Raw genomic sequence first — 11602 nt, forward strand, 5'->3', positions numbered from 1 at the left:
GCAGGGAAAGCTTTGCTCTTACAAAATTTTTTCCTTACAGTTCTTAAGAGCAAGATGAATGTATGGCACTTTGTGAATGTGACAGCTGAGTTCTGTTTCACTGCTCTTTAAAATATTCTCTGCTTTCTCTCTGTTTAAGAAAAATCAAGGAATTATCAGGGATTTGCTTTTTCACTACAAATGCAAATGCACAAGATGACAGCTGAGCCTCACTGATTTAAGGCTTCACAGACCCATCTTGTAAACATTAATGGCATTTGAGTCATCTTGTCTGCCTCCTCACAGTCATACAGAAAGTACTGAATGTTGGGGCAGTGGGGGAGGCAGGGAAACCCTTTGGTTTAAGATGCTGTCCACAGTATTACAGCTGTCATGAAAGTTCAGTCTAACTTAGAACATTTATAGAGTTTGGAGACCTTTATTATCTGTTTCCTGCCTATATAAAGTGAATAAAAAAACAGACAAGGAAGCTTCCTAATAAGGCAGCCTAGATCTGAAGAGCAAATTAAGGTCAATTCCTGAACAAAATTGAAGCGTGAGCTACTTTTCTTTTTCAAGTAGTTTTACTTTCGTTAATAGCCATGGTTCCTTAGTTTATGAATAATTCATGTGCATGAGTCTCCAGAAGACCTGAGCCTGCAGGTTACAAACTTGTTTTAAGCACTGAGTGGCTTAAAAATACATTGGTAAAGAAGTACAGAAGAACTTTTATTTGGTGCTAAAGACAATTGCAATGCAACAATTAATTATTGTGAGTAAAGATGGTTAAACCAACACCATCTACATAAGCAGAAGGTAGTAAATACCTTCTATATCTTTTCAACCTGCTGTATTGTATATTATGCCTTCATTTTATGCAGGAAAATTTTAAGAAGGGTATGGCTACGTTCATCCAAAGGAAAATACACACACATTAAGCAAATCAGACAAAGGTTTTGGCAGAAGCATGATGACTCCAATTTAAAATCTTATTTATTTTCTCTTTATATCCACTAGTGTGTTCTCTACACTTCTGAGCAAGGTGAGCCACAGTTTTGGGGGCTTTGTTCTTGTGATGTTTTTTCAGTGGTAGCAATTCCTGGTGATCCCCAGCACCTCAGTGACAAATGGAGAGCAGTGTCAGCCTTCAGGACCCTGGTCCCTACTCCCAACAACTGAAGTCTGTTGGCATCACTCAGGATATGATACAGCTTGACAAAACAGTACCTTCAGCAAGCATGAGGAGTCTCACCTGGAAATAGCCTCCTAGGAGGTCCTGTCTTTATTCAATCCAAAGTTCTCCTTAAAGTGAAAGAGGCAGCTTGCAAGACCACAGATGACCTCTTCCATTTTCCTTAGCAGTCAGTCCACAGTCATTCCCCTCTGCTTGTAGGGTTTTCCCACCCGTTGTTCTTCCGTCTGCTGCACATAGCAGGGATCATGGAAGCAGGGGCCCAGCAGGAGAGCACAGCATGGAGGCAGAGGTCAGGCAGGGAAGGGAGAAAAATAATGACAAAGTGAAGAATAATGAGGAGGGTTACATGTCAGGGAAGAAGAAGCAGAGACTGTAGGAAGGTGGGAAGGGAAAGTCCCTGTGCTTGCGGGAAGCCTATGTAGTTCCATCTGGACATGGACATGCTGAAAAGGAGGCTGAAATGGCATCTCCTCCACACTGTTACTGCTACAGATTTCAGTCATGAATTGGTGAGGCCTCTCCATCAAGTAATTTTTGTACCACCTTGGCCCTTGTTTGTTGGGTTTGTTTTGAATAACTGACATGTGACAGACTCATCACATGCCAAACCTCTCCAGGAAGAGCTGAATGAGTGTTTGTCTGGGGGTTTTTTAATCTATATACCCTATCTGTTACACACTATGTGCCAAAAAAAATATTTAGTACTCCACAACAGGATGCATGTTTTGGAATTAGAGTGAGTGAAGGAGGTCAACTGCACTTAGCAATGACAGGTTGCAGTGGATATAATCCAGTCCTTTGCACTCAAGAGTTCGTGCTTTTGAAAGGCAGCCGCACTCAGAACAGCACTGGGAAATTTCCAAAAAAGAAAAAAACCCTCTGCCAAAAGACAGGTTGTTTCTGTCAGCTTACTGAACTTGGGAATATGAATACACATTCAAACAGCATTGCAGGAAGCAATGCAGCTCCTTGGGTGAGAAGGCCGTAGCATGGTGGAGGAGAAAGCAGGACGGAAATTGTTTGTAGTCTCACCTCAATAAGCTTTTTTTAACCCTGGGTCCTTGCCATGAGTCAGGGGTTGGGGAACACTGTACCCATCAGCTGCAAAACCTCTGCCCTGGTGGCCCCAACCAAGGGACCTCTGGTCTTTTGCTCCATAATTACTGCTGAAACCATTTGTGTCTGTCCTCTTTGTCTCGGTAGCTATATCCCATTCTGTGCATCTTATTCCACAAGTTGAAATTTGTCTCCTGCCAGTTGCTGCTGTTTCAGGTGTTCACCCTGAATGTCTAAAAGCTCCCTCTGCCCTTGTGACCTGCTCCATTAAACAGGTGTCCCTGGACAGTAGGGGCAGGCTTTAATGACATTTGGATGCTTTCTGCTCTGAGTAGTGGATAAGACATCAATATATCTGACGAATGATCAGGAGGGGTAGGAGGGATCTGTATGTGCTGGATCTCACTAACAACCATGAAGTAAAGAGCTGAGCTCTCCTGCCTGTTTACCATCAGGTTTAAAAGGTCAGGCTAGGGATGATGTCTATGAAGGGGTTCAGAGACTTGAGGAAGTTGTCACCAAACTGTAAGCATTGTTTTCCAGTACCCATAGTTTAATTTTAAGAGCAGCTATCAGTGTATTCTCCCCATTTGCTGAGTGCTTTGCTGACCTCTCTCCTCCCTCTGCATGTTCCATAGACACACAGGGGAGATAGGGTATGTGAGTGCCTGGCTCATCAGGGCGGTACTGGGAGACTGTCTCCACCACAGGTATTTTTCTGACCTCAAGTAAGTTGCATAGCTTTCTTCATCCAATCCTTCCCCTTTTAAACAGTAGTTTATGGCTGCCCAGCATATTGCAGCAATGTGCTGAGATACCTGAACTGCCTTCTAACCCCTGTGAGACAGAGGTTGTATTAATCCAAGTGAAGTATGGCACTTATATGGCTTAGGACTTCTTGGCAAATCTTTGATACATGACACAACACTAAGCCATATAAATGCTTCTTGTTACCAGTGTTTTAACCTTTTTCACTTTGGAAGCCCTGAAATATTTCAGAAAAGGTACAAACAGCTTCAAATGTCCCAGATGTAGGTTTTGTGTATGTATTCCTTAGCCGTCACCCCCTTCAGTTCACGCACAGGTCAAACCCTCCTGCAGTAAGTACATTAGAACAGGCAATCTCTTTCTTTTTTGCTTTTGTTTTTTTTCAGTGAGCAAACCATACATGATATTGAGGCTCTAAACAGCTTAGCACAGGCAGAGAGAGGGAAAAAACCACAGCAGTGGCGGGGTCTAGGTAATGTTAGTTGTCCTGAGCCTGCCCAGCCACCTGCCTGGGGCTGTGTGCCCACACTAAGCAGGGGAAGGCTGGCTCAGGGCTGTGCACTCACAGTGCTGCCATACAGGCACAGACATGGGCACAGTGCTTGTGTGCTTCTCCCCATACAATTTACTGTCCCTGCGACACTAAACTGGATCACTGTGTGAATCTTGGATTATACTATCCATCTTTCCTTTCTGGAAGCATGCTTTCACTCAAATACCATGTAAAGACTTTTTCTTCTTTTTATCTTCTGCTTGATCTTTGTGTTGATGGGTCTGTTGCTTCTAACTCCAGTGACACTCAGAGTTGTGCAAGTGCTTTGCAAACATGGGAGAAGATGAGTCTCTGCTTGAATGAGATTATAATCTTTGAAGCCAACAGCAAACAGTGAGCATGTGGATAACTCCTGAAAGCACGTCTGAGAAAAACTGGCTGAAAAACAACATTGTTGTTAGGAGCAAAGTCTTAAAATTCCAAACATTTAAAAACAAATTAAATTTTCTGATTTCTCTTAAATTAGCATTTATTGTGTTTATTATTCTTTGTGCTTTCTTGTGAAGATGTCACAGTGTCTCAATGTCTTTTCCATTGATTTATCACAGACTGAGATTTTAGCAAGTAAACATTTTAGTAGCTATTTTGGTAACACTATGTCAAAATATTGGATGAAAAACAATTAAGCAGCTCAACACGTTCACAAAATAAGAAAAATATTATTATTGTTGTTGTTATTATTATTATTATTATTATTATTGTGTTGCAAGAAATTTTGTTTTGTGAAAAAGTACCTCTTGCCAAAGTCATTTATTGAAAAAAAGGCAGCTGTCTTTTGTGGGTCATATGTCTCAGAGAGCCTTCAGCCTGTGCAATGCAGAACCTGGCCCTGAGGTATGAGGGCTGATTTCCACACTGTGATTTGAGCTGCTGCCAGGCAGCTGCTTGTACATTGCTCAGTGCTGGTGGGGCAAGTCCACCCCAACCCAAGGCAGAGAGACATTTCCTATAATACCCAAATCCTGGCTTTTTTTCCCTGCTGTGTAGTCTGTGACATAGAGCACAGTTTATTCATGTGTGTCACTTTATTTCCAGCAGGGAATTTACAGAGCAACCATATACTTCCTCATTGGGATTTAAGACTCTGCCCAGCAAATTAAAACAGGTTTGGAAACTGGTCGTTGGCCTGGAGGTTGGGAAGCAGCTCAGGCACTTTACACAGTGCTTGACGTGCATCTCCTCCGCACTTCATCTTGGGTCCCTGTGCCATCATTATTATACTCTGGAAAGCTGGGGTATTTTCAGCTCAAACTGCCTGAAAAAATTGTGATGGTTTTGTGAGCTACATTTTTTCCTGTGGTAGGAGGGTGCTGGTTAGTTTGCAACACCTGCAGTGCAGGGTGCTGGCATGTGGAGGCATTTGTGGGTGCAAATCCCAGGTTAAGTTGGAGGACAGAGCAGAGGGAGCCAGTCTGATGCAATCACACCCATCCTGTCTGCTGGGAACTGGGCCTCACATGTGGCCTCTCCCAAACCTTGCTCAAGCAGGATTTGGGAAAATTTTATCTGGCATGTACCAAAACCGCACCTGGAAGCATGTTAACCATTCAGCATTCATATCCAAACACTGGATAGTTGGAGGGCCACTGCTCAAACCTGCCTCCTGGCCTTGTGAGCTGTTGGTGTGGATCCTGTGATGCCTGTGTTGAGGAACAGGATGGGACTGCCCTTGGCACCAGGTGTTGGCATGGGTAAGGAAACTCAAAATGTCTTTCAATTGTTATTCATCTAATTATTTTTAAATTTCATTTTGTTTAGTTCATCTGTTGTTATCCATTGAATCTGATGTTTTTCTTTGAAAATTACCAATTTTCTTCACTCTGAGCCTTCCTGAGTGCTCAATTCTTTGCAAGCACCATTAGCCCACAGGCAGCCTTTACTCTTTGCTACTCTCTTACCTTTAAGAAGATTATCAGCTGGCTAATGATTTTATTTTTTTGTTCCTCTCTAGACATTTTTTCTGCTACTCTTCAACACTAGGAAAGTGCTGCAGGGTAAACTTGCTACCCTAACTTTGTACCACATTGGAAAATGGATGGAGAATATGAACAGTGAGTACCTTTCTGATAGGGAGAAAGTGAACCTGTCTCTAACAAGCCCTTGGCAAGAGCCTTTCATTCCTTTTACCTGTCCCACTGGAAGCAGGGTGCTCTTTCTAGGGGGCATTTTCCTTGACCACACCAGCCCCATGCATGGTCTATCACTGCTATACCTTTCTGTAGCTGTGGTGGATTTACATTAGCTGATGCTCTGCCCCATTGCCCAGGACAGAGGATAACCAGGCAGTGTTTCTCATACACCATTTAGATGATTTAAACATTTAGAAGTTTAAATTAGCCTTCTTTTGATGAATTCCTCATCTGCATTCCAAAAAGAGCCTCATTACCTTAGGACAGAAGCATTATTTACCTATCATTTGTTTCTCAATATTTTGCTCTCCTCCAAGAGCACACTAATACTTCCCACAGCATGAGCTTCCACCAGCGCTGCCCTGGTGAGCTGACAAATCTCAGTGACCCTGCAGCAAATGGGACGGGGGCTTTGGAGGGTAAATGAGGGCAGTCTTGGAGGATAATGTGGCATTTGGTGGCACTTAGCCATAATGGAACAGAGCAAAGGAGGCTTTTTAAAAAAAACAGATTGAATAAATAAGACATTATTAAAAAATCCTTAGCCAAGACACTTGTTGTTATTATGAAACTGAAGATCAGTGTAATCCTTAAAAGGTTTTTAATTTCTGTTTAGAAGCACCTGCCCCCTCTCATGGCACTGAAAGGTAATTTTCCTTTGAAGACAGATTCTAGTTTTTCTGCATCAGTGACAGTCTAACGCTGTATCTACATCTAGTGGATTTCCCACAACATTGCCACTGGCTTCAGTGTGGGTGCTGGGAGTGTGCAGCTTTGCCTAGGAGAGTGAGGTGCCCTGGCTATTCCTGCCTGGGAATGCCCTGGCCACACCAGCCTTTTTCCAGCCCATCAGTCAGCAACCAAGTCTGATAAATCTACAGGTATTCACATGTACAAATTCTAACTCAAATAAATAGGTGTGGGCATCTCTGTGCAGAATAGCACCACAGGAGTTCACCTGAGCCTATGCAGTTATGCTGGTGGCTTGCATCTGGTTTTCTTACACATTATCAGTATTGGTACAGTTATTAGCTCAGTATCACCTCCATGGTGCAATTAATATTCTCAGTGCCTTTATATGTGCACAGCAGAAAAGAGAAGACAGGAGGAGACAGAGACAGTGCAGCTCAGCTTAATTCTTATATTTTCTTTTTCAGAGAACATTACTATTAAACACCATTAGAAGATCTGTGTCCCACTCCTCACGTCTACCCTACCTTTAGATACACCACTCTGGACATTTCTTGTTCCCCTTCCCACTCCTGTTTTCCACCCTACCCCAGTGCAGCTTAACTACTTATGCCATGGCTCTTTGGGGCTGGTGCATCACAATGGATAGCTGGAGGGCTTCAAACATGGACAGATAATTGTTCCTAGAGGTGAATTTTTGTTTGGATAATTGTTCCTCGAGGTGAATGCACTACACAGCCACTGCATGGAGTAGGTGCCACTCTGGCTGTGCCACAGACCTGTGGGAGGGGGCACAAACCCCTTGTGCCAGCAAATGCTGGCTCCATCACTGCAGTGCAATGACTTTCTTCTCCTGTATCACCCTCCTCGCTGTCTGTGCTCCCTGCTTGACCCTCCTGCTTTCCATGTCAACCACATGCATGCGACTGGCTTCACTCCATCTCTCAGGTTCAGGAGAGGACCCTCATCCTTGCCCCCCACCACTGCTGGGTAGGTATGGTGCTGCAGCCCTGGAGCAGCGTCTCTCCCAAACACCAGCACTGCCATTCAAGAGCCAGGGATGAGCTGCAGGTCCTCCAGCACTCTAACTGCCCTATCCAAGACGTTCATCAGCATGGCCCAACAGCTTGTCAGAGCTGCAGTGGCTGTCTTTGCCTGTTTGGATGGTGGCACAGGCCCTGCAGGGTGTGAAGAAGCCACTCTTTCTTGAGGGTCCTTCAGCAATCAGGGCAGGCTTTTCTAGAAGTGAAGCTGAAGGAAGAGATCCCAGGCAGACAGCAAGACACAATCAGCTGGCTGGGCAATTTTTGTATCACTGTCAGATCCACACGTTCAAACAGCAGGAGGCAGACCCTCAAAATCATGAGGCTGCACAACCCTGGGATTTTTTTTTAAAGCCCTTAGTGCCTTTCTTTTTAGTTCCTGTGCATGTTCAGAAAAGGTTTTCAAGGTTTTTACTGCAGCCACCAGCCAAGACTTGGCTGTTTAATTCAGATTGCATTTAAACTGTACTTGCTTAATGAGGTAATTCTCCTCCAAAGTTAAAAGCCAAGCTCCCCGTATAGGTGATCAAAAAAGGGGCTGGGGCTTCTGAATGCCGCTGCAGTTCACTGCAGTCCCATAAAAAATATTACCCCTCTCCAAAATCTTGCTTTTCTTCGTGTTAGGCACAAAAGAAAGACATACAAGAACTCTCACTGGAGGTCTAAGTACCTCCTTCTCTACACTGACTATATGGAAAAATCCAGGTGCTGCCTTTAGAGGAAATAGGATTCTTTTTAATGTTCATCTGCTGGAATTAGGCTAATAAGGAAGTACATGAAGAGTCAGCATAAACCTGCGGAGTAAAAGAAACCAGTAGGTTCAGCAGCTGCAGATAAATGTTAAAGAATCTAATATTAAAGATATCCAGAAAATTTAAATTGCATTCTATGTTTATTTATAATTTAAGTGTCAAAATTATGTGATAGGAAGTACAGTGTACAAGACACCTAAATATGTTATAAAATTAAAAACTAAATCTGAATAAAGTTAAAAAAATGTAAAAATCTTGTATTTGAAATGAGAGAAGAAATGTGTTTCTGTTCTGGTTTGGTCAAATATAGAAATACATCCTCTGAGAGAAGGCAGGTTACAATCATCCCTCTTCCACCAGGTTCAGGAAAAAATAAATTTTCCTCGAAGGAAAGTGAAAGAGATAAAAACTATTCATTTAACAAACACACAGGAAAAACATAATGATGCTGAATAATAAAACCCCTCACCCTGCTGAAAGAAACCTGGGAAAATTTCAGAGTCCTTCTGTAGATCTCTCTCTCCCCCTCCTTGGAGCTGGGACGGGGTGGTGGGCCCACCTCCAGGGCCAAGGCCTCGGTAGAAATTCCTCCCAATGTATTCTGATGTTGAAACCATCCAGCAGAGAGAAAAGGGAAAAAAGCAAAGTCCCAGGAAAACAAAAGTTCAACTCTCCAAAGGAAAAGGCAAAATAAAACTGCCGAAAGCTGGCTGGAAAGAAAAGCAAGCCTGGGTGCTTCCCTTCCCTCCCGCTCTCCTGCCGCAGCTGAAAAAAAAGTCTCTATCTCTGTGTGACCTTGAACAAGCTGCAAACTGCTTTGAAAAAGTTTTGCTCAGTTTTTCCTCCCCCCTCTCAGGCTTAGTTTAAAGGCATAGAAAGGTACAAAATTAATTCCTGAGCATAGAGCAGCGATATGGGATACACATCATAAAGTCACCCCAAGACAGTTTCTTAGGCCTTCTTTACCTGAGAATAAATTCTCTAAATTAACTGGGACCTACAAAACTTTCTCCTTGGACACAAGGTCATTTTACAATAGAAAGTCGTGTTATTAAAAAAGAAGACTAAGTGTAATTGGTACCAATAAATAAAAAATCCTACAGCTATTATAAGGCACAAACAGAAGAGACTCATTAAATACAAAATAGCTTCAATAAAAGGAACACTGAAAGAACTGCACTTATCTCCACCAAGGTCTCCTTTTACCCCCCCCCCCCCAAACAAGATAGATGTGGAGCAGATGCATTCAGACAACAGGGAAAATTATTAAGGTGGTCCTTAACCAAATCCAAGGAGAACTAACATCTAGCTCATTCACTATGGACAAAATAATGTGTTTATCATAAGCCCATTTGAGTGTAAAGAATTGTGGAAGTTCTCCAAAACAGGAGTCCCTTTCCAGTTCATCCTCATCAAGAGATCAAAAGAACCCTCAGCAACCAATGAAACAAGTAAGCAACTATTCGAAACAAACATGAGCCAGCCTCAAATAGTGGTCATAGGGGAAAAAAAAGATCAGGTGGTGTTTTTCATGTGCTCCTCCCCCTTTCCCTTCCCACCCCTGCTCCAAACTCACGTGTTCAGCTGTAAATCTCTAACTGTATGCTTTTGTTCATAGATCGTGTTTGTCGGGAGTTGAAAGAGTTTTGAGGAAGTTCTTTGTCAATCAGTGTTATTAATGACATAATTGTAAATCTCACTGTCATAGTATTGACTGAGGAAATACGTACTTTGTGACCCAAAGGAATATTCTCCCAGTGAGGAAAGTGGTGGTTTGAAAAAAAAAGTGAGTGGTTTGAAAAAAATTGCCTAATCTTTGTTCTGTTATACCTCAAAGTCATGCGTGCAACTGGGCACTGATTTGAAGATGAACTCAGACTGCCTGAATCTCACAGCATCAGTAGTGTGCAGATTTTCTAGATACATCACTTAGCCGGAAGTCCAACAAATTGTTCAAAATTCATATGTTTGTTAATTGCAGTGGAAATAAAAGAAAGTTTTGTATTTTTCCTAGAATCCCTCTCTTTATAATTTTTATTTTGCATATCTGTGCTTCCAGGTAACTAGGGCTTGCCCGGAAACAGACCAGGTTCAGCCATTAATTTCCCCTTTTCAAATCAGTATTATCAGTATTATCAGTAACCTGCCTCAGTTTCCTTTTCTGTAGAGTCACCCTCCACAGTATTGCTGGTGTGACAATTTGCTCATTTAAAGCCAGCTACAAACCATACTTATGTGAGTGGTATCCCTGCCCGTGTCTAGACAGTAGCTGTGGAGGGACGGGCAGAGGCAGCAGGAGGAATTTTTATTGGCAGCCAGGTCCAGAGTACAACAGCTTCTCCCTTTGAGTCTCAGAGCCAGGCAGAGTCAGGTCAAGATCCAGCAGATAGAAGCCTTTGCTCTCCGTCCCTGGTGAGATCATTCCACTTTCCCTGCTGCTGTGGTCCTTCACAGTTGTCTCTCTCACCCCATTGAAGCCCAGGCTGCTGCTCTGTGCTCAGTGCGGTGCCTGCACCTCGGAACAGCCACACACCTGTACTGTCACCAAAGGCTGGGGCTGCGTGTGGAGCTAGGCTGATGGCACAGACACACTGCTGTGCTGACACTGGCTGGGCCCTCTGATAAGCTTTTTCGTGGAATGCAGAGCATTAGCTTAAAGCTGTGGAGCCTTAAACAGTTCCTGATGTAGTCCTTGACTGAGCTGAGAGCAGTGGAGCTGTTCAGTCTGTGCCTCATCAGCACAGAGCAGAGGAAAGCAGGTGATGCCTGGATGCCTGCAAGGAGTCCTCAGATGAGTGGCTCTTCCCTGCTCTCATGCATCACCTCTTCCTCACCAACAAGCCCCACCAGCTGGAATGCTCCTGGCATCTTTGCACCCCTGTGCCATCATGGCTGCTCAAGGGGGTGAGCAGAGTGCACCCACCTTTGCTGCTGGAGGCACCAGGCCTCCACCAGGTCATGGAGGTGTCCAGGGCACTGAACAGGTGCCTGGTGACCTTGTGTTGAGATCAGCTGAATAAATAAATGAATTATTTTTTACAGAATCACGCAATTTAAGATGCAAAGGTATCACTTCAGATCATCTGGTCCTATCCTTACAGTACTCAAATTCAGATCCATCTTTGATATTAGACCATGTCACTCAGGGCCACATGTAGTCAAGTAGTGAGTATTTCCAAGGATGGAGATCCTACTAGAGATTTCAACAGGTTTTATGGATTTTATGCCGGATGAGACATCATCCACAAGTTAATTTGTGACCTTGGATCTCACATAAGGAACTCTGAGCTCTTGGGTATGCAATGGGCGTGGGAGCATGCTTTTCCTTTCTGGAAGCCAGCTGAACCCACAAGATACATGTTTGCTCAACTCTGTTTCTCAGCTAGGCTGTCTCTCTTCCCTCTCCTCCCCTTAGCTTTGTCCTATTTTAGTGAACT

General features: G+C 43.5%; 1 long non-coding RNA gene across 1 annotated transcript in view; it reads left to right on the forward strand.

The window, feature by feature from the left end:
• Window positions 1–300: 300 nt before the first annotated feature.
• LOC108445424 overlaps window positions 301–11602 on the forward strand; it is a 13691-nt gene continuing 2389 nt past the window's right edge. Inside the window, exons 1-2 of the long non-coding RNA XR_001860276.1 lie at window positions 301–5242; window positions 5503–5602. This is a non-coding gene — a long non-coding RNA (uncharacterized LOC108445424). The remainder of the gene's footprint in view (window positions 5243–5502; window positions 5603–11602) is intronic.

Source organism: Corvus brachyrhynchos, unplaced genomic scaffold, assembly GCF_000691975.1.
Source record: "Corvus brachyrhynchos isolate BGI_N302 unplaced genomic scaffold, ASM69197v1 scaffold1, whole genome shotgun sequence".
In the NCBI taxonomy this organism is placed as follows: domain Eukaryota; kingdom Metazoa; phylum Chordata; class Aves; order Passeriformes; family Corvidae; genus Corvus; species Corvus brachyrhynchos.